Source organism: Balaenoptera physalus (assembly GCF_965194825.1).
Source record: "Balaenoptera physalus genome assembly, chromosome: 13".
NCBI lineage: Eukaryota > Metazoa > Chordata > Mammalia > Artiodactyla > Balaenopteridae > Balaenoptera > Balaenoptera physalus.
Window position 1 is genome coordinate 19,019,372 of NC_138892.1, and position 24,589 is coordinate 19,043,960.

Below are 24,589 nucleotides of genomic sequence, written 5' to 3' on the forward strand. Positions count from 1 at the left end.
TTTTGTTGCATATTCCTCCTTCTTTGTTTTTTTGAAAAGATATTTCAAAATGCAGAAAAGCAGAGTCTAATAGAGGAAAAACTCTTTATTCATCAGAAAGAATTAATTAAGGTTCACCTTTTGCCCCTTCTGCTTTGTATTTTATTTAAATAACATAAATAGAATGTTGCAGATAAACTTCAAGTCACCTCAGTTCCCTTTTCCCATCCTACTCCTTACCCTTCCTGGATCTCTAAAGGTAACCCCTTCCTGAATTTAGTGTTTCTAGTTCAGTTCACGTGTTTCTAAGTATACCCCACCTGCTTACTCCTTGTGCTTTTGTCACCTGTAAAATAACGTCATTAAAACTAGCTGTCCTCCCTACCCCATGGGGCTTTTGTGAGCATTGAATAAGATCCTGATGTGAAAGTGCTTTGTAAGCTGTAAATTACTATAGAAACAGTATTTATTGTTATTTTTAGAAATAATTCTAATTCTTTTTATAAATAACTGCAATACCGCTTGCGTGCTTACGGTCGCATAAATTCATACAGGTACACATATTACAACTGTCTTTTGTTCCTGAGGACTGGGCCTTGATAGCTACCCATGTGAATGTGGGTTGCTAGAATAGTGCCTGGCCCACGCTGGGTATTCCATCAATTTGTTGTTTATTGAATGCGTGGCATCTCTGTTTCCATGAGATGCCCAGCAATTTGAGGCCAGTATCTATTTTCATTGCTACTGACCCCTCACTAGCTGGCACAGTGTTGGTGAATTGACTGGAACCAGATGTCCTTCCTTCCTGGAATGGATGATGTCTTATCTGAGGCTGGAAGGCTATGCAGGATTTCCACCAGCTAGTGAAGGACGGATGAACACGGCAGCTGTAGAAAAACGAGAGAAAAAGCCGATGATGCTGAAAGCAGGTACTCCTGGCTTCTCCTCTGCTCTCTGTTGGCTTCCTCCTGGATTTGAATTTGAAAGTGTCCCTCATTAGCACATCTCTTTTTAATAGTCATATTTTCTTTGTAGTCAAGTTGCAAAAGCAAAATGGCTGCCAGGGGTTAGGATAATCACTGTCTAGCCTTTCTTGGAATTTTCCCCAGATACCCTAGAAGGTTATTTTTCCACTTTTTACACCTGGTGTGCTGTTTGATAGTGTGACACCTGGTGACTGGAATTTTCTAGCTCTCCACCTGTTCACAAAATATGGTATTTCTTTAATCTAAAAATACTCTACTCTTCTTTTAAGATGTAGAAGAGAAAAAAAAACAAATTAAAAAGTTTAAATAGTCAAATTAAGCAAGAAACATTCAAGATTAACTTGGGCTGCATCTGACGGCTGCTTTTGTTCACCCCCAGATCTAGAGAGGAAATGGAAGCGACAGCCCCTGCTTTTGCACATGCTTATCTTGACCAAGTTGACACTCCCTTGCTTTGGTGTTTTTTTTTGTTTTTCTGTTATTTCTTTGGATTTCTTCAGAATTTAAAACCCACAAAGGGATACAAATATCGCTCCTTTAACCGAAGAGAAAAAAAGTCTTGCATAAGGGGCTGACCAGACTAGATAACCTAGTAGAAACCTCCCACTCTGACTCACTGGGGAGCAGAGTGCCTACACGTCCTCTTGAATGGTAGCCCTCGGCTGGACAGTCCAGGGCTGGGCCAGCTGCCTAATAACATAAAGATACAGACATAAATACAATCGGTCCTGAGGATTTTGTTTCATGGGATTTCCTCCTTCTATTTTGGGTATCTAGTGTTCAGGACTCTGGTATCCTTTCCAAATGAAAATATATTCTTCTGTGTAATTATCGTGACTTGATCGTAAAGAGACCTCTTCAATGATGCACTTGTTTAATGCTCTTAGCAGCTTTTCATAGAAGTTCATAAAAGGAATCCACAGTGTCTGTCTTCAAGGGGTGTAAACACTACCGCAGGTGATGCTGGTAAATTTGTCTGGGCACAGATCATGTCCTTTGCTTGCGAGGCTGGTAAGTTACCTGGTGAGAGGGGTGTTCCCACCAAATGCCAGTGAGGAGGATGTGTGTTTAAGATGACCACGGTAGCCTTGGTCAACAGACCTCCCAAGGCAAGAGGTTCAGGCATGGTGATAAATAGAACTGTTGCAGCAGCATGTGTCCTGTAAAAGTCAAAAATGAACGAATAAACCAGCCTAAGAGATTGCCGAACAGTGATGGTGGGTAGTGTGTATGGACTCTCTTTTCCCCACTGGATGCTAGCTCATGCCCTCGCCCCTGCCTTGTCCCAGGTCCCCCACCCCATGTGAGTCTCAGTCCCTTAGGAACAATGTCCGCTAATGTCATCGCGTTCAGTGTCTTGACGGTGTCATCTGTAAAATAACATCGGTAAGACTAGTCCCCTTTTCCTACGCCATAGAGCTTTTTTTTTTTTTCGTTTGAAGTATAGTTGATTTACAATGTTGTGTTAATTTCTGCTGTACAGCAAATTGATTCAGTTATACATACATATACATTCTTTTTTAAAAATATTCTTTTCTATTATGGTTTATCACAGAATATAGTTCCCTGTGCTATACAGTAGAACCTTATTGTTATCCATTGTATATGTAATAGTTTGCCTCCGTTAACCCCAAACTCTCACTCCATTCCTCCCCCCTGGCAACCACAAGTCTGTTCTCTATGTCCGCGAATCTGTTTCTGTCTCATAGATAAGTTCATTTGTGTCATATTTTAGATTTCACATATAAGTGATATATGGTATTTGTCTTTCTCTTTCTGGCTTACTTCGCTTAGTATGGTAATCTCTAGTTCCATCCATATTGCTTCAAATGGCATTATTTCATTCTTTTTTATGGCTGAGTAATATTCCATTGTATATATGTACCACATCTTCTTTATCCATTCATCTGTGGATGGACATTTAGGTTGTTTCCATGTCTTGACTATTATGAATAGTGCTGCTATGAACATAGGGGTGCATGTATCTTTTTTGAATTATAGTTTTGTCTGGATATATGCCCAGGAGTGGGATTGCTGGGTCATATGGTAGTTCTATTTTTAATTTTTATAAGGAACCTCCATACTGTTCTCCATAGTGGTTGCACCAACTTACATTCCCACCAACAGTGCAGGAGGATTCCCTTTTCTCCACACCCTCCCACGGAGCTTTTTCTGAGCATCAAGTAAGATACTGGTTGTGAAAATACTTTGTTAATTAAAAATTGCTACTGAAATAATATTTGTTATTATTTTATTATGTAAGTCTAAGTCTATTAGAATAGAATAGAATGAAATAGAATCAAAATATATAAGGCACTTACCTGCCACTTTGGTAGAAGGCATACAGGGCAGGGACATTATCAGTCTTGTTTGTGCTAGTCTAGCACCCAGCATAGTGCCCAGCACGTAGTAGGCACTAGATAAATACTTGCTGAAGGAAAACAAGTGTTTCAAAGAATGAGTGACAATGTTGCTTGGGGCCATTTGCATAGGTAACCCCATAAATAAGAGGGGGGAGGAGAAACCATAGGAGCTGAAACTAATCATCCAATCAAACAAAAACCTCATATTATCAGAGCATGCTTTAGCTTCAGACTTTAATTTTGGAGTTATAAATAAACATTTTTTTTTTTTGCTCTTAAGTCCACTTGTTTTCTATTTTTCTATGGGTCAGGTCCTACAAATTCCAGTCTTTAAGTAAACCAGTCAAATCAAAAGATCAGATAACATGACAAGTTGTGGATTGTTGAATGGGAAATGTCAGGCTACAGGAATTTATAGGCTAAACTAGTTTGGAATGTGTGGAATGGCATTAAAACCCATTAGTCAGTCAGCTAATAAATATGTACAGAGGGTCCACTGTGTGCCTGGACGGTGCTGGGGACTGTGGCTGCCAAAGTCCATAGGGCTTTTCCTTTGTCCTAACTGGATGGTGGCTCATTTCCTTCCTTAACCCTCTAGGGCACAGTAGTCAAATGGGCAGTGCACCCTGAATTAAACCTGTCGCTCTTCTGACCATTTCAGCATCATCTATGGAGAACATTTGGTTCATTTTACAATGGATACCAATGACAATTCATTTTACAGCTGCAGTGCTGCAGCACATCTGTGACTTAAAGCCAGGTGAACCTTTTAAGTGTGGGTTTACTCTAGGTATACGTTTTAGAAGCATCGTCAGTCTCAGGTTTGAAGTTAACAATGCAGAACATTAAATAAATATATTTCCAAGATAGGGTATGTTCTGGTGGTATGAGCTTCACAAAAACTGGTTTTTATGGAGAAGGGGAGGACACATGTTTTGCAAGTGAAAAACACAGAGGACATGTAACCCACTTCACGCCAGGTGGTAGAGGATGGGAGAGAAATTCCCATCCCTCCCTAGCAAGGAATGGCCCCAGGAGACAGGTTTCAGTTAAAGGACAATGTGAAGGAGACGCTCGAAGAAGAGGTTGGCAATGTAGAATATTTTGCTGCTGACCAAGCAGCCTCCCCACCAGGCTGCAATGGAAGGGTTTGGAGCCATGAAGGGGTGTGAGAGATTGGGTCAGACTAGGGGGTGTGCAGAGACATATAGGGAGCAGAGTCTGGATTATATGGGATGACCTGGGATTACAAATCGTTATGTAGGGGCGTGATGGGGTTCACCTTATGATCTCAAATGCAGGTTAAGGTGGTAAGGCTGAGAGTGTGTGGCAGGGGACTCCTTGCTAGGAATATGTGACCAGACTACCAAGGGTCTTCAAGTTCAGTCCAGAAAGGAATGATAACTGTGGCAAGCCAGAAGTGAAGAGATCATTAAAAAGTTTAAAATAGAGAGGTGTTATGGCTTCACTTAAATCAACTTTTTTTTTTTACCCTGTCGGTGTCTGTTCAGTTTGGCCACCTGCTGGGCCTACCTTGACTAGAGGTATTCTTTTTATGACAATACTCCTTTTCACTCTCCTTAGTGTACATGCATACACGTTTGTTTTATAAAATTGGATATGCAGAAAAAGTAACAAAAGAAAATTAAGATCCCTGATAATCTTATTACTCCAAAATAACCACAGTTATGAGTTTAAGTCTATTTTCTTCAGACTAGAATGCACTACTGCACACATCTAATTTCATTTTACTAAACTGAAATTAGACTGTGTGAAATTTTACGTTTTTAAAACTTAACATTATACTAAGTTTTGTGGCATGACTACACATCCTTTGAAACTGTATAATATTCTGCCATGAGGTGTCACATAATTTATGGTTAGACTTTTGATAAAAAGCCTGAAGTAGAGTCTTGTACCTGAATCTTTGTTTGTATCTCTGAGGATTTCCCCAGGATAAATCCTTAAAAGTAGAATTATTGAATCAAAGGGTACAAATACTTTTATGTTTCTTGACTGTGATTATAAACATTCTTAATATAGGCTTATTTCTCTTCTATTACAGTAGAGTCACTGTGACAAGCAACAACCAGTAACCATTTTCAGGTACAATAAATGGCATATTATGATGAATTTCTCATCTAAAACATACTAGAAAATTTAAAAAGTAACTTCTGATAAGGGAAAGTCCTGGCACCAAAGTCAAGAGACCTGGGTGTTACTTCCCACTGAGGCACCAACCAGCTATTTTCCTTAGGCCTGACACTACTTTTGCAAACTCTCAAAAAATTCCCTCATCGTCTCTAAAATCAGTGTGTTGAATTAGTAACCCTCAAGGCTCCTTCTGGCTGTCAAATTCTATGATCTTATTCTGTGGAAAAAATTGTTTTAAGAGAAATATAATAATAATGTGTTTCTGGCACATAGTACAAACTCAATACATATTTGTTGAGTGAAGGGAAAAATTAAAGTTACAAAATATGGTATATAAAGTAGAGTAAAATCTTTAAAATTTTTAATTAAACAAATTTAATTTCACTCAAAGAATAAATTACTGCCTGTCTCCTCTGGGTAATAATCCATGTTAAATTTTATGGAAGACAAGAAATACAAACAAAAGCTTTGTAGAACTTTTACATGAAGAATCATTTATAAATTTTGATGGGAGAATTTAAAAATAAATAGGAATTACTATAGCACTTACTCTTAAGGTGATTGTAATCTCATAGAGATAGTTTGTGGACCTAGGTGACATAGCTCAAATAAAATGGTTAAGAAAAATTTAAAGGTGTAAATGATACAGCTAAGAAATTGTGTAAGAAAGTGTTATGCTTATCCCAAGTGCAATTCTTAAATTTCTTGAAGGCAAATATCAGAAGAAATAATATTCTATTTTTAGGAAAACTACCCACAGTTTTGTTAAGGTAAGAGAGTTCAGGGGACCACTAAGACAAATACAAAACATACCTGAATTTGGCAGTGTTACTAAGACCAAAGACATGCCTTCAAATTTACCACTCTAGTAAGGTGGCAAAACTCACCTTAACTTCTTGGAAATGGTTTCTGAAAAAGCCATGCAAAAGCAGATATGCGTTTGGATAGTTTGCCTAATCGCTATCTTCATATTTTGGCAAGGCTCTGAAGATCTCTTTGTTCACATTTAGTGAGAACCACATGATATTCAGCAAATTAATCTCCTGGATCTTGTTATTTGGGCTCTTGTCGCTTAATATTATTAAGTTTTAATTTGCTCGGTCACCTTGTACTCTCCGCCACTGGTTAGCATATCCTCATTTTCCCAAAGAACACTGGCGTAAAAAAAACACTTACTTAAGACAGCCTTAATGCCCATGACTTAGAAGGTTCATTCAAAAGCCAAAAGAGCAGAACTAATATACAAAGCTTGGTGTATCTGGTTGCCTGGGCAAGTCGACTTGCCTTGCATATGTGAAGATATTAAATTCCTAACCAGTTAATTAAAAGAGCTTCTTCATGTGTCAGTGTAAGACCTGGTCCATAAACGGGGCATTAGGAGTTGACTCTTGTTTCAGGAAACAGCATCCTCTCCAAGTTTCTCACACTTTTAAAATTGTGTTTGTTTTTTAACAGTGCCTACTAGTCACTTGTGCATTTCTTGTCAGAAGACTAAAAATTATATTCGAAAATAAAGTTGACTTAGTTCTATAAAGATGTTTTGGGGAGAGATGATTGGTTAGTTTTAATTAATTCAGATTATGCAGTTTTCCCTTTACTCTGATTTTAAGACTGAAAATGTACCAGTTCAGTTTCAAACAAGGCGATGACAATATTTTACAGAAAGACTGTGGAGGAGTAACTAAGAGACCAGGTGCTGTTGTTCAACAGACATAGATATAAGTCCCAGCTCCATTACTTCCCAGCTAATTGACCTTGATCTTGGGTAAATTATTTAATTCCTCCTACCCTCAATGTGCCAACCATAAAATGAGGATGATAACTGCACTTTCTTCATAAGGTTGTTTCCAGGATTAACTACTATAATTCATATAACATGTTCATTAGAGTGTCTGGATCATGATAAAGCCTCCAACAGCTATTATTATTACATTTGGCCCTGAGACAGAGGGATACCTGAGAATTTTTGAAGTGCTTTTGTGAATATTATTGCATTTTATCCTCAAGTGAGAAAAGAAAGGTGGAGTCACTAACAATGAGCCACTGACAAAAGACAACACTGCAATTAACATCTGCCTTCTGTGCCAAAGTTTTTCCACTCTACCTTAATGGATAGTCTTAAAAAAGCCTATACGGAAACTGAACAGTCTGAAATTTAAATTTATTTTATGTGTAACAAGGTTATGATTCCAGGAGAATAGATCCAATTCCAGTTCAAGATCTTAGAACAGTGAAATCTGAGTCCTGACAAAATACTTGATTCCAGACTTTAGAACAGAGTCGACTAAAACAGTTATGACTCAGGGTTCAAATTCTCATCTACATGTTTCTGTTTCTGGATTCTTTGACCTATTCAATTGGTCTCTTGGTCTATCCTGCTACCAAAACCCACACTATCCTAATTGCTACAACTTTCTTAGGGATCTTGATGTCTGCTAGGGTGAGGATACTATCTTGTTTTTCAAAATTGCTTGGCCATTTGATCTCTCATGTGAATTTTAGAATCAGCTTTTTGTCAGGTTTGAATTGAAATTATGTCAAATTTATAGATTAATTTGAGGAGATGATATTTTTATGATGTTGAATCTTCTCATCCATGAACATAGTATATCTCTTCTTTTATTTCAGTCACTTTTTGGGTCTTTGAACAAAGTTTTATGATTTTTTTCTTCATTAAAGTCTTGCATATTTTCACTTATATTTGTTCCTAGGTATCATATAGGTTTCAATGCTATCTTCAAAGGTATCTTGAAAAAATTATATATTCTGATTGTTGATATATGGAAACACAAATTTTTTGAACATTGATTTTTATATCCATAACTTTCTGCATCCTTATTAGTTCTAATAGTTTATATCACCTCTTAGACTATTGTGTCTGAATTATAACATTTTTCTTACTTTTCAGTTAGTATATTTTTTTCCCTTGCACTTTGTACTGGCTTGGAACACTGATATAATGTTGAATAGAAGTGGTGATGGGACATCTTTGACTTGTTCATAATTTTAAATTGAATGCTTGATCATGAAATATACATTTGCTCTAGGTTTTTGATCCATAACATATCTCAATCTGAATCCATATCATATTTTAAAAGTAGTTTACGATGTTTACGTTATCAGAACATTTATCTACTACACGTTGTACTCTTTCCTTCAAGCTTTTATTTAATCTAAGTCATTTATTCATTTCAGTTGCTTGAAACTTACTCTGTAGTAAGTTCCTCAGGAAAGGCCCTGTATGATGTTTCAATACGTAGTTTCAAATTTTCTTCTTCTACTTTTTTTTTTTTTTAATTTTAAGAAAGTTTTCTGTTCTGTTTCTTTGCTTTGGTTTTATTCTTCAGGGACTCCTAGTATCTGTATGTTAGATTATCTTTGCCCATCTTTGTATTTGTCACTTTCTCTTGAAACTTTAAAAAAGCCCATATCTCCTTTGATTTAAAAAAATTCCTGATGGAGGAACCAAGATAGCAGAGTAGAAGGACGTGCTCTCACTCCCTCTTGTGAGGACACGAGAATCACAGCTAGCTGCTGGACAATCATCAACAGGAAGACACTGGAACTCACCAAAAAAGATACCCCACATCCAAAGACAAAGGAGAAACCACAATGAGATGGTGGGAGGGGAACAATCACAGTAAAATCAAATCCCATAACTGCTGGGTGGGTGACTCACGGACTGGAGAACACTTATACCACAGAAGTCCACCCACTGGAGTGAAGGTTCTGAGCCCCACATCAGGCTTCCCAACCTGGGGGTCTGGCAATGGGAGGAGGAATTCCTAGAGATTCAGACTTTGAAGGCTAGTGGGATTTGATTGCAGGACTTCGACAGGACTGGGGGAAACAGAGACTCCACTCTTGAAGGGCACACACAAAGTAGTGTGTGCATTGGGACCCAGGGGAAGGAGCAGTGACCCCAGAGGAGACTGAACCAGACCTACCTGCTAGTGTTGGAGGGTCTCCTGCAGATGCATGGCTGTGGCTCACCGTGGGGACAAGGACACTGGCAGCAGAAGTTCTGGGAAGTACTCCTTGGCATGAGCCCTCCCAGAGTCTGTCATTAGCACCACCAAAGAGCCCAGGTAGGCTCCAGTGTTGGGTCGCCTCAGGCCAAACAACCAACAGGGAGGGAACCCAGCCCCACCAATCAGCAGTCAAGCAGATTAAAGTTTTACTGAGCTCTGCCCACCAGAGTAACAGTTAGCTCTACCTACCACCAGTCCCTCCCATCAGGAAACTTACACAAGCCTCTTAGATAGCCTCATCCACCAGAGGGCAGACAGCAGAAGCAAGAAGAACTACAATCCTGCAGCCTGTGGAACAAAAACCACATTTACAGAAAGACAAGATGAAAAGGCAGAGGGCTATGTACCAGATGAAGGAACAAGATAAAACCCCAGAAAAACAACTAAATGAAGTGGAGATAGGCAACCTTCCAGAAAAAGAATACAGAATAATCATAGTGAAGATGATCCAGGACCTCGGAAAAAGAATGGAGGCAAAGATCGAGAAGATGCAAGAAATGTTTAACAAAGACCTAGAAGAATTAAAGAACAAACAAACAGAGATGAACAATACAATAACTGAAATGAAAACTACACTACAAGGAATCAATAGCAGAATAACTGAGGCAGAAGAACGGATAAGTGACCTGGAAGACAGAATGGTGGAATTCACTGCTGCGGAACAGAATAAAGAAAAAAGACTGAAAAGAAATGAAGACAGCCTAAGAGACCTCTGGGACAACATTAAACGCAACAACATTCGCATTATAGGGGTCCCAGAAGGAGAAGACAGAGAGAAAGGACCAGAGAAAATATTTGAAGAGATTATAGTCGAAAACTTCCCTAACATGGGAAAGGAAATAGCCACCCAAGTCCAGGAAGCACAGTGAGTCCCATACAGGATAAACCAAAGGAGAAACACGCCGAGACACATAGTAATCAAATTGGCAAAAATTAAAGACAAAGAAAAATTATTGAAAGCAGCAAGGGAAAAACGACAAATAACATACAAGGGAACTCCCATAAGGTTAACAGCGGATTTCTCAGCAGAAACTCTACAAGCCAGAAGGGAGTGACATGATATACTTAAAGTGATGAAAGGGAAGAACCTACAACCAAGATTACTCTACCCAGCAAGCATCTCATTCAGATTCGATGGAGAAATCAAAAGCTTTACAGACAAGCAAAAGCTAAGAGAATTCAACACCACCAAACCAGCTCTACAACAAAGGCTAAAGGAACTTCTCTAAGTGGGAAACACAAGAGAAGAAAAGGACCTACAAAAACAAACCCAAAACAATTAAGAAAATGGTCATAGGAACATACATGTCAATAATTACCTTAAATGTGAATGGATTAAATGCTCCAACCAAAAGACACAGGCTTGCTGAATGGATAGAAAAACAAGACCCATATATATGCTGTCTACAAGAGACGCACTGTAAACCTAGGGATACATACAGACTGAAAGTGAGGGGATGGAAAAAGGTATTCCATGCAAATGGAAATCAGAAGAGAGCTGGAGTAGCAATACTCATATCAGATAAAAGAGAATGTTACAAGAGACAAGGAAGGGCACTACATAATGATCAAGGGATCAATCCAAGAAGATACAACAATTATAAATATATATGCACTCAATAAAGGAGCACCTCAATACATAAGGCAACTGCTAACACCTATAAAAGAGGAAATCGACAGTAACACAATAATAGTGGGGGACTTTAACACCTCACTTACACCAATGGACAGATCATCCAAAATGAAAATAAATAAGGAAACAGAAGCTTTAAATAACACAATAGACCAGATAGGTTTAATTGATATTTATAGGACATTCCATCCAAAAACAGCAGATTACGCTTTCTTCTCAAGTGCGCACAGAACATTCTCCAGGATAGATCGCATCTTGGGTCACAGATCAAGCCTCAATAAATTTAAGAAAATTGAAATCATATCAAGCATCTTTTCTGACCACAATGCTATGAGATTAGAAATCAATTACAGGGAAAAAAACGTAAAAAACACAAACACATGGAGGCTAAACAGTACGTTACTAAATAACCAAGAGATCACTCAAGAAATCAAAGAGGAAATCAAAAAATACCTAGAAACAAATGGCAACGAAAACACGACGATCCAAAACCTATGGGATGCAGCAAAAGCAGTTCTAAGAGGGACGTTTATAGCTATACAGGCCTACCTCAAGAAACAAGAAAAATCTCAAATAAACAATCTAACCTTACACCTAAAGGAACTAGAGAAATAAGAACAAACAAAACCCAAAGTTAGCAGAAGGAAAGAAATCATAAAGATCAGAGCAGAAATAAATGAAAGAGAAACGAAGAAAAAAGTAGCAAAGATCAATAAAACTAAAAGTTGGTTCTTTGAGAAGATAAACAAAATTGATAAACCATTAGCCAGACTCATCAAGAAAAAGAGGGAGAGGACTCAAATCAATAAAATCAGAAATGAAAAAGGAGAAGTTACAACAGACACCACAGAAATACAAAGCATCCTAAGAGACTACTACAAGCAACTCTATGCCAATAAAACGGACAACCTGGAAGAAATAGACAAATTCTTAGAAAGGTATAACCTTCCAAGAGTGAACCAGGAAGAAATAGAAAATATGAACAGACCAATCAGAAGTAATGAAATTGAAACTGTGATTTAAAATCTGCCAACAAACAAAAGTCCAGGACCAGATGGCTTCACAGGTGAATTCTGTCAAACATGTAGAAAAGAGCTAACACCTATCCTTCTCAAACTCTTCCAAAAAATTGCAGAGGAAGGAACACTCCCAAACTCATTCTATGAGGCCACCATCACCCTGATACCAAAACCAGACAAAGATACTACAAAAAAAGAAAATTACAGACCAATACCACTGATGAATATAGATGCAAAAATCCTCAACAAAATACTAGCAAACAGAATCCAACAGCACATTAAAAAGATCATACTCCTTGATTAAGTGGGATTTATCCCAGGGATGCAAGGATTCTTCAATATACGCAAATCAATCAATGTGATACACCATATTAACAAACTGAAGAATAAAAACCATATGATCATCTCAATAGATGCAGAAAAAGCTTTTGACAAAATTCAACACCCAGTTATGATAAAAACTCTTTCCGAAAGTGGGCATAGAGGGAACCTACCTCAACATAATAACGGTCATATACGACAAACCCACAGCAAACATCATTCTCAATGGTGAGAAACTGACAGCATTTCCCCTAAGATCAGGAACAAGACAAGGATGTTCACTCTCACCACTATTATTCAACATAGTTTTGGAAGTCCTAGCCACCTCAATCAGAGAAGAAAAAGAAATAAAAGGAATTCAAATTGGAAAAGAAGAAGTAAAACTGTCACTGTTTGCAGATGACATGATACTATACATAGAGAATCCTAAAAATGCCACTAGAAAACTACTAGAGCTATTCAATGGTAAAGCTATTCAATTTGGTAAAGTTGCAGGATACAAAATTAATGCACAGAAATCTCTTGCATTCCTATACACTAATGATGAAAAATCTGAAAGAGAAATTAAGGAAACACTCCCATTTACCATTGCAACAAAAAGAATAAAATACCCAGGAATAAACCTACCTAGGGAGAAAAAAGACCTGTATGCAGAAAACTAAAAGACACTGATGAAAGAAATTAAAGATGATACCAACAGATGGAGAGATATGCCATGTTCTTGGATTGGAACAATCAATATTGTGAAAATGACTATACTACAGAAAGCAATCTACAGATTCAATGCAATCCCTATCAAATTACCAATGGCATTTTTTATGGAACTAGAACAAAAAATCCTCAAATTTGCATGGAGACACAAAAGACCCTGAATAGCCAAAGCAGTCTTGAGGGAAAAAAATGGAGCTGGAGGAATCAGACTCCCTGATTTCAGACTATACTACAAAGCTACAGTAATCAAGACCATATGGTACTGGCACAAAAAACAGAAACATAGATCAATGGAACAGGATAGAAAGCTCATAGATAACCCCACGCACCTATGGTCAACTAATCTATGACAAAGGAGGCAAGTATATATAATGGAGAAAAGACAGTCTGTTCAGTAAGTGGTGCTGGGAAAACTGGACAGCTACCTGTAAAAGAATGAAATTAGAACACTTCCTAACACCATACACAAAAATAAACTCAAAATGGATTTGAGACCTAAATGTAAGACTGGACATTATAAAACTCTTAGAGGAAAACATAGGCAGAACACTCTTTGACATAAATTACAGCAAGATCTTTTTTGATCCACCTCTTAGAGTAATGGAAATAAAAACAAAAATAAACAAATGGGACCTAATGAAACTTAAAAGCTTTTGCACATCAAAGGAAACCATAAACAGGACGAAAAGACAACCCTCAGAATGGGAGAAAATATTTGCAAACAAATCAATGGACAAAGGATTAATATCCAAAATATATAAACAGCTCATGCAGCTCAATATTAAAGAAACAAACATCCCAATACAAAAATGCGCAGAAGACCTAAATAGACATTTCTCCACAGAAGACATACGGATGGCCAAGAAGCACATGAAAAGCTGCTCAACATCACTAATTATTAGAGAAATGCAAATCAAAACTACAATGAGGTATCACCTCACACCAGTTAGAATGGGCATCATCAGAAAATCTACAAACAACAAATGCTGGAGAGGGTGTGGAGAAAAGGGAACCCTCTTGCACTGTTGGTGGGAATGTAAATTGATACAGCCACTATGGAGAACAGTATGGAGGTTCCTTAAAAAACTAAAAATAGAATTACCATATGATCCAGCAATCCCACTACTGGGCATATACACAGAGAAAACCATAATTCAAAAAGACACATGCACCCCAATGTTCATTGCAGCACTATTTACAATAGCCAGGTCATGGAAGCAACCTAAATGCCCATCAACAGACGAATGGATAAAGAAGATGTGATACATATATACAGTGGAATATTACTCGGCCATAAAAAGGAACGAAATTGGGTCATTTGTTGAGACGTGGATGGATCTAGAGACTGTCATACAGAGTGAAGTAAGTCAGAAAGAGAAAAAGAAATATCGTATATTAACGCATGTATGTGGAATCTAGAAAAATGGTACAGATGAACCGGTTTGCAGGGCAAAAGTTGAGACACAGATGTAGAGAAGAAACATGTGGACACCAAGGGGGGAAAGCCGCGGGGAGGTGGGGATGGTGGTGTGATGAATTGGGCGATTGGGATTGACATGTATACACTGATGTGTATAAAATTGATGACTAATAAGAGCCTGCTGTATAAAAAAATAAATAAAATTCAAAAATTCAAAAAAGGACCCAAACGTATACTCAACTTTCTTTGCGTTATTTGTATGGAAATATGTTAATATAAATGTTTCAGACATTACATGAAATTCCTAAAAATCTTATATGTTCTGGTATAATGTTATAAGTCATAATTCTAGTTATTATTTTAAAATGTATATCTCAGAAATAACTAAATTTCCTTGTCAATTTCATTATTATGAACTTTCATCAAATCTTTAACCATGGTCATTTTTAAGTCTTGTCATTTACAGACAGTTCTGGGTGTACTCTGATGCTTTCGCAAAAATGTTCCTATAAAAGGGTTTCATCTTCAAGGAATTCATGGAAAAGACTCTGACAAGTACAGGTTTCTGGTAACTGACTATACTGCTGAACTTAATGAATAAGCATTTTCAGAACTTTAATGGAAAACTGATGAATTCATAAAAGTGCTAACAAAAGATCAACATACAAAAAAATTAATTACATGGGACTGAGTGAACTGATGAGGATGATTATAATTTTTGTGACTTTCTGTTTGAATAAAAAAAAAAATCCCTTTTCCACCTTCTATCCTTTAGCTCGTTAGCTGAGTGTTTTTTCCACACTGTATCCTTCTGTTTTTGTCTTGATTTCTTAAAGGATATTTTATTTCTAATTCTTTTCTGAGTTCTAGGATTTAAGTTCCCAGCTTTAAAAATTTTGATATATGTTATTTTTTTCATATTCTGTGTAACTTTCTTAATGTCTTTTAACTAATTTTTATTTTTTAATTTTTTAATTTTTAAATTTTTTTTTGACATGAAACATTTTTCTTTTTAATTTGGAAAGGAGTCAATAAGTGATGTGGATTAGTTTTGATTATAAGGCATTAAGCCCTGCAAACTTGATGGGCACTGAAAGAACAGACATGAATTTTGAGGTCTGCATCTGGCTCCACTAGTTCTTTAATATTCAAAATAGGCTACCTGCTACACTCCTCAGCTCATGTCCTCTTCTTTACAGGCAGGATGATAACAGGTATCACTGCAGCATGATGCATGTCTGATGCTAAGTGCAAGCTCCCTTCTTCTAAATTGTGTCCAGTACAGGTATCCTGGTATCCTGTAGGGTGTCATGACTAATTTTTAAATAGTAAGTTGCAGTTTGGTCTGTTTGTGGACATACTTTTCTGGGATGCTTTCATCATCTCTAAAAATATTATCGTGCTCCCTGTTACCTCATTTCTTATTATAACTTCATATGGGATTTGAACTTGATGCTTCTCTGTTGCTCATTTTTATGTGAAATTAGTTTTCCTGACCTTTTAGATTGAGGCAGGATTTAGTAAAGCTTTTCTAATGCCACAAAGCTCCTTTGTCTATTATTTTTATGTAATGTTTAAAAATATGGCCACTTGCTTCCCAAGATTTCCTGACTGTCTTCCTTTCTCCACTTGGGTGGAAATCTTCTCTTTTTTAATCTTACTTTTCCCTAATTGCTCAATTTTATTCTACTTCTAGTAGTTTCTTCGCAGTATGGTTCCTTAATTTGAAGAAAATCCATTTAAGTTTTGAGAGTTCATAAGGATTAAACTGCTTCAACCCTTTCAGTCCTTACTTCGTGCTCCTTGAACTCACTTGGTATTAGAGAGAGAATTCATTCTCAGTTTCATCTGATGTACTCACATTGACCCACTGTGCTCCCCAGTAAATAACTATTGGCTCTTTTGGGGTTCTGTTCACCAGTTGACACAACCCTGTGTACTTCCCTCTACTTTCTCCTGCACAGATGCCAGTACCATGTGAGTCTCATGGCCGTTGTTGGTTTGTCCCCATGTGCTTATACTAGGGGAGATACCTTGTTGCCTAGTTTTGTGGTAAATGTTGTCCATGGATCTTTGGTTTTGCTATTTAATTGCTGTGTTTGCTTTAATGTGGGGATTCGCTAAGATTGAAAGCTACAATGTCACTGTCACTGCTATCTTCCTAGAATCTCTAGATTGGACTTTAAAAGCAAAAATGACAACTACAACAACAAATTCAGTAATATGTTTCTTTTATAATAGGTATACCTAAGACATATTTATAAGGATTTTTTTTAACATAAAAGGATAGAAAAAGATATACCATGCAGTTATAAATCAAAATATAACTGATATAATGATATTACTTTAAATTAAATAACCCTTAAGACAAAAAGCATTATTAGCAAAAAAACCAAAAAAACAAAACAGTATCATTACATAGAAAATATTCACCAGGAATATATAATCAGAAACCTGTATTCTTTTAAGAAAATAATTCTCAAAAATACAGAGAGTAAAAACTGAATGAATTACAAGGAGAAATTGACCAATATGTAATTTAAATGGGAATTTGTAACATATTACTCCCATATACAAAGCAATGATGAAACTTGATCTGATGAAAATATTGATATATTTAGAATCATGCATAAAACAATTACGAAATACATTTTTTTCCAAAGATACATGGAAATTTACAAAATCAGAGTCTGTTGAAGGTCACAAATGAAAACTCAGTAAATACCAGAACTGAAATTACACAGACCACATTCTTCAACCACAAAGCAAAATAAGTAGATAAAAAGATTATCCCTCTCCCCAGATCTGCATGCTTGGAAATTTTAAAAACACCCATAGTGTGTTATGAAACAAGGAAGAAATCTAATGAAAGTTTAAAATATTTAGAACTTGAGAAGGAAAACACTTATTGCAAAACTTAGAGGATGCAGCTAAAGCTGTAATCTTAAATGCATATATCCAAAAGAAAGAGAAAATTAGTGAACTAAGTGTTCAACTCAGGAAGTTAAAAAAGAGAACCACAGAGTGAACTCAAGAAGGAAAAAGATAATATTCTGACAATAACGCATATTCACAAAATAGAAAAAAAAAAGTGGGTTTTAAAAAGATAAAAGATATTTCTTTGAGGAGAATTATCAAGTGGCCAAAACCTAGCAAGACCATAATTCTTGTAGAGTTCACACAACTCTGCTGCACCTTTTAAAGATTTTATTTTGTACCTACTATACAACAATGTAGAAAAATCCATGGCAGTTCTTTGAGACCTTTTGATGCTTTACTTCCCTCAAGGATGCATTTCTCTTGAACAAAGATTTCCTTACATGAATTGACTTCTTCTGCTATCAGGAAAACAAATATTACATGCATAACACATGACAATTTTTAGAAAGAAAGTGCAGCCAAACACAACATGGGACAATCCAGTTTCTGATTAATAATAAGTTATTCTCTAAATGATTCTTGGTTCTACAAATGCATTCACAAGTTAATTCCCTTAAGTAGCAAGTTCCCCTAGTATTTTTAAGCTATAATTCAATTTTTAAAACTTTTGAGGAATACAACTTGTCTAGAAAATGAACCACTCTTCTATAAACTGTACACCCAGCAGTAATTCAAATGCTGAAATCCTATCCCTGCAGCTTTTCTTCTTAAAGCTATGGACAGATGCACTTGCATGATCCTCCGCCTGAGTGCCTTCTTCAGTTTTGAGCTCTATGGACCTCGCTCTTTTCATCTTAGTCCTGGTTTGGGACACACCTTCCTCTTTTCTGAAGCCGCTCTTAACCTGTGGTATAGTCAGCCAGGGAACAGGGGGAGTAATTGCATCTGCTGAGTACAGTCTAGAAGGTGGTAACTTTCAGCCATTCTTCATGGCCGTACATGAGTCTGATGAATGTGGTGTGGAGACTTGGGGGACGCAGTGTGAAGGCAGGAGCATCCTGCAGCGTGTGATGCGACATCGGTGCCAGGCTGTGGTGCTTGCTTTGATATGTGCTAACACAGATACACTCTTAAATGTTTAAACATATTGACTCATTTAATCCTCACAATATCACAAGAGTGATTCTCTTATTATCCCATCTTACAACTTGCTCAAGGTCACAAAGCTACTAAGCATCAGAGCCAGGATGGGCACACAAGCAGTCTGTGTTCTCAAACCCACTGGCCAAAAGGTAGAGTCTGTTCCGTGCTCCACTAACCAAAGTTGCAGGTACTACAGCCAAGCTGGGTGTTAGAACCTGGTTACCCTTGACTAGAAATCTAAGGTCCGTCCATCTTGAGCTCCATTGTCTAGAGCTGAGTCGAACTTCTTTCCAGGGTTTCTCAGGGTCCAACCCCATGACATCTCCCAGTGGGAGGTTGTGTGTCCTCTTATTTATCTATGTATGCCCTCCCCTATCAGGTCAGCCCAGGAACATGATTGTTCTGTCTTTTCAGTGCTGGGGAAAGTCAACTCACTCCTGTGCACCTTGCCATGCTCTGTATCACCAGGGACCAATACTGTGCTGACACCCAGCAGGGCTCAGTAAAGATCTGCTGATGAATGAATGAGTTGACAGGGTTCCAGTGTGCTAGGCACTGTGCTTTGGGGAGTGATAAAGATTGTAAAGATTAGTAAGACCCCACCCGTCTCCTTCAAGGGCTCATATTCTAGTGAGGAGCTTTTGAAAGTTCATCATCCTCTCAAAATAGTTCAGGACATGGATTTTGAAATCAGATAGATCTGATTCACCTGACTGACTGTGTGGCCTTTGACAAGTTATTTTACTCCTTTTATTCTCCATTTATTCATCTGTAGAATCGGTATGATACTGCGACCTGCCTCATAGATGTGTTATGAGGATTAAATGAGATAATGCTTGAAAAATTGCTGTGTCCCCAAAGGGAGCTGCCTCTGGTTTTATTCATTGCTGAGGACCTGCAGGGACACCATGGGAACTCTCTTTGGCTGGATGAACCCCTGAAGTCAGCAGGCAGTGTGTCCCACTCAAGCGTCTGGCATGTCCACCATCCCCTGTTGTGTGAACCTGGATGCTTGGGGAATAAAACACCCATAATTAAGAGTAGAAGTTACCTGTGTTGGGTAACTTTGGGGACATTGTCGTCTGCAATTATTCCTATAGGCTGAAGTTTCTCTGCGTCTCTCCTCTAGGAATTCCTTTGGCTGAAAAAGGCAGTGAGCCCATGACCTGTTTCTTTCCAGCGATTGCCAGGACCTTTGCCCCACCTCTTACATTCTGGAAATATTTCTCAGACACCCCTCTCTCCCCAACCTCCAGACACCACTCTTTAGCTTGGGAGCGGGGAAGGTCAGGCGTTGCTGTCGTCAGTTGCTTAGACTCCTTCAGCGCGAAGCTCACCTGTGGAATGTACAGGGCCGTCTCCCTGCTCCTGGCTCTGCTTTGACACAGGGAAAAGGTTTGCTAACCCTTCTTTGGCTCCAGAGAGTTCTCCCCATCCTCAGAGGCTGCAAGCGGTCTAGCCAAAAGAGGGGATGTGGAGTCAAGTGTGTCTGGGGTGGACCAGAAGCCTGTGACCTCAGACCCATCTCAGAAGCTCAAGTAAGATAAACTTGTATCTGACTCTAGGATCTCAAATTGCCCCTCTTTTTAGCCTCAATTTCCCTCTCTCTCTATAAATACTAGTATGACAGCTAGAGAGTCTCTGTTCCTTGAACTACAAATAAAATTAGCTCAAACATAAAAGTTCCAGATCCTCCCCTGGCTTTCTGAGAATCCCTTAAGATGCTTATTCCTCGTGATCTCATCAGTGAGGTTTCCCTGAATGCCCTTTCTACATTTAAACTTCACCCCCCCTGCCCATTTTCTCCCATTTTCTTGACCATCTCTCTCTGTTTTCCTTGGGTTCCTGCTGATAGCCAAGCTTCTAGGATTCCAACTTCTATTCCCAGTTGTTTATCAAGATATTCCCCTTTTCCTCCCAAGACAATTTTTGTCCTAAAAGGCATTTTGATGGCCAGTGTTTTAAAAATGTACATTTAAATTTCATCACAAGAGAAAACTTTTTTCATTGCATTGTGAGGATCGGATAGGCTAATAAAAGTCCAGTGCAGTGCTGTGTACCCAGTAGGGAGCAAATAAACATCAGCAGTGGAAATTATGAAGATTAATTGATATATATAAAAGCACTTTAAAAACTGTAACACACTGTACATGTGAAGGATTCTCATTATCAATGCTAGTACTTTAAGTCCTAGTAGATGTTATACTATTCAGACCATGTTCAAAAGTAGTTGAGACAGTACATGGTCAAGCTCCTATTTCTTTGTTTGAGAAACCTTTCCTTTTTAAAGAAGGTAGAGTAGGAGGTATAACACAAACTAAAGTAAAATCCTTGGGCTCAGCACAAAGACTGCACATATCAGCACAGGAAGAAAATACAGGTTTCACACAAGACGTCATTATGAAACTTTTAGAGGAAAAAAGTGTAGAAGTTAACTTCACTAAGTCCCTCCTTCGAATGGCAGCTGCTGATGTGGAAGAGTATGTGATTAAACAACCAGAGCCAGAATTCCAGGGCCTAAATGAAAAGGCAGGAGCACCTAAACAAAGTCCCAGTAAGATCACAGCTGAGCTCAATACCAGAGTGAGATTTCTGCAGGCAATCAAGGATATACCTAGTACAATTAAAGAACTCTTTGTGAGTAATGTCTTCAAGAAATACTAATACCAGAACCGCATAGCACTTGAATGCCAAAAATAAAGAATTTTTAAAGTATTCCAAAAGTTTCAGACATACTCTGAAAATCTGTTTTGAAATGGCAGGGCAATAAATGTATTCATAAGTGCCAACCGACTAAATCATCAAACCAACTTGGTATTTCAGACCTTCAAAACTGTGCCCTCAAGGCTGTACACGTTAAGAGATGTGCTTCTCAGTGGCAGTGTTGAACTACCTTTATCTGTAAATTTTAAAGTTTGACTATATAAATTATGAGTCTCTCCTGAAGGGATCTAACCCGGGATGTTGAATGGTATTATTGCCACTTTGTGTTTTTGTAAAATGTCTCTTCATCACAATCTCGCACTGAAGATTTTATTTGCTATTATCATTTATTTAAGAATTATAAGCCAAAAAATTTACAGTCTAATGTCTCATATAACATTCCTTAAAAGAATTGTAAATATTGGTATTTGTTTCTGACATTTTAACTTGGAAGCGATATGCTGCCAGATGATGTATTTAACAATATTTGGTGGCAAATATTCAATAAATAGTTTACATCTGTTTTAAAAAAGCAGAACGCTATATGAATAATATGGATTAAGGAATATGTTATAAGCATGGACTACACAGTGTGGAAAGAGCTGGGGCTTGAAGGTCTATAAAGGGGAATTGGAGGCTTAGAGCAGAGACACTAATCAGTCATCATAAAGCACAGGTGCCGATGGACAAATCAAAGCTTGCAGAGAACCCTGGAAGCTCGGTATGCCCAGCTCGGTGAGTTTGAAGCCAGGTGTCTGGTGATGGGCTTAGGTTTGCCTTTGGTCAGCAAACCAAGCTGTCTGAAAGAAAAGAACACAGACTGGTTAAGAGGCGAACAAACTGGAATTTGCTGATACCTGTGTAACTGTGTTTCACCACCTCTAACCACAATGACCTTCAAGAACATAGTGGTTACTGCCTCATTTCTGCCCACAAGTTTCTTTTTGACCAGCTCTAACCCAGAACCATATAGAAAAGGTACCCTGAGAAATGTAATTCCGGCTTTGCCAAGTTGATGCAATACAAAACCACCATACTGCATAGTGGACATGTGGTCTTACCTGATGTGAAGTGCTTACCAAAAATACTATTTTAATCCAGTGGAGGTCATGGTAGGGCAGATATCTTTATTTATGTATTCATTCATTTATTCATTTTGTATTTAATGATAATCCGCTGTGTTCCAAGCACTGTTTTTTTGGCTGGGGAATAGAGAAAACTATGACCCATGATATTGAGTAAAGTCCTATTTCTACAAAAGTGGGTAGGGTCTTGGAGGGAGAAAGGGAGAAAGGCAGAATGAATTGTGAAGATGACTGCAGGCATTAGGAATAGCATGTGAGAGAGTGTATTAAATTCAAGGAGCCTAAAGTTCACTGAAGTGTATAGCACATAGAGAGCAATAATGGCAGGAGATATTCAGGAAATGAAAACCAATAAGATTTAGTGATCGGGAGGAGAAGAGGAGAGGCAAGAGACGAAGCTGCCAGTGTGAAAGATTACGTGGTTGGTGATTTCACTAACGTGACATGGAATACAGAACATGATTTGGGGAGAATATGTTGAATTAGAATCTGTAGATATTGAGGTACTGCAAATCATGGAGGTGGAGGCATCCGGTAAGCAGTTCACAGTGTGGGTCCAGAGACCACCAGTCTGTCCTGTTCTTCTCTTTTCTTAGCATTAATTACATTTGCAATCACTCATTTTAGCACCTACCTTCCATGCCAGAATGACTACTCTTTGAGGGCTGGAACCACGTCTTGCTTTTTGCTTTGTTGTTACCCTAGCATATCAAGTAGTGAATGGCATGTTGCAGGTGCTTGATAAATATTAGGTTAATGCAACTTGAGAGACCAAGAAAGGGGTGCTTTTGGGAGCACCAAAGAGGGGTCAGAACTTGAGATATGAATCTGAACAGTGCTTGAAGCCATGAAGTGGATGGACTTATTCAGGGATATATACACAGTGATAAAAGAATCCCCAGGGCAGGCCCTGAAAGGACACTCACACTCGAAGGAATGGCAGAGAAGAAAAAGCTGGTGAAGGATTCTGAGAAGAGGTGATTAGAGGAAAAGATAACTAAGAAAAAGTTTGAGGTAAAAAGGGAGGAAGGCAGGATGAATTGTGAAGATGATTCTGGGCATTAGGAATACATGTGAGCATGGGAGAAAACAGGAAAGAGAGCATTTTAAAATATAGCTTGCTGGGATTTCCCTGGCAGAACAGTGGTTAAGACTCCGTGCTCCCAATGCAGGGGGCACGGGTTCAATCCCTGGTCGGGGAACTAAGATCCCACTTGCCGCGCGGCCTAAAAAATGTAAAATAAATAAATATAGCTTGTTACTGAAGTAGTGCGATTATCTGCTATAAATCAACATCTACAGGGATGGTGACCCTCTCTCTCACCTAACATCCCTTGAAGACCAGCTTGATTTGCTCTTAGTCTCCCCCTTTTCTCCTTTAGAAAACTCTTCAGCCATATTTCATGAAGAGGAACAATATTTATTATTGGCCTCTTGCTTCCCTGAATTATCAACATATTGCATTTCTGTGGCCGTAATGATTGGTTTCTTCCGGGATGGGTACAGTCCAAAGCTATACCAATTGGATCGTATCTCAGAACCTTAGGTAGGTGCTCTTGGGAAAAAGCCTTGCCTTTCCTACTGCATGTGAAGGTGAGATGTGTGGAAAAGAGAAGAAAGGAGAGACAGGAAAACCAGGGCCTGGTGACCTTTGAGCCCCTAACTGTGGTGTGTCTAAAGCAAGCCCTGTTTCTTTTCTGTGAGCTGGTAAACCTCTTTGCATCTTTATCTCAAAGACTCTTAAACTGACATTCTAAGAAGTAAAATATGAGTCCTTTATAAAATTAAGCACACATACATTTAGATATATTTGATTTTTGTAAAAGTAGGGAAAATTTTGCATTTACCTCAACCCCAGATTATGACCCTAACTATGCAGAAGCTGATGTTCTATAGGGAATATTGTCACAGCTTGAACAAAAACCTTAGTGGGTGTAACACGACTTGACTTTCTTTCTAAATAGCAACCAGCCCTGCTGAGTCAATGTTGACATATGTAACTCTTTCCTGGAAGGCAAGAAAATCTGAAGGTTGACTGGTTTGCTCACTCACCCTGCCTTTTGTTTCCTAACGAACAGGTAATATTAGTCTTTCAGTATGATAACATAACGCCGACCGATTTGCATCACTGGGTATTGTCCGCCCTGTGTGTTTCAGTTTG

General features: G+C 38.1%; 1 pseudogene across 1 annotated transcript; it reads left to right on the forward strand.

Annotated features, from left to right (window-relative positions):
• Positions 1-796: 796 nt before the first annotated feature.
• LOC309641309 (programmed cell death protein 10 pseudogene) lies at positions 797-22,603 on the forward strand (annotated as a pseudogene). Its single transcript has 2 exons — positions 797-908; positions 20,829-22,603. The product of its transcript is annotated as a programmed cell death protein 10 pseudogene (transcript).
• Positions 22,604-24,589: the final 1,986 nt, after the last annotated feature.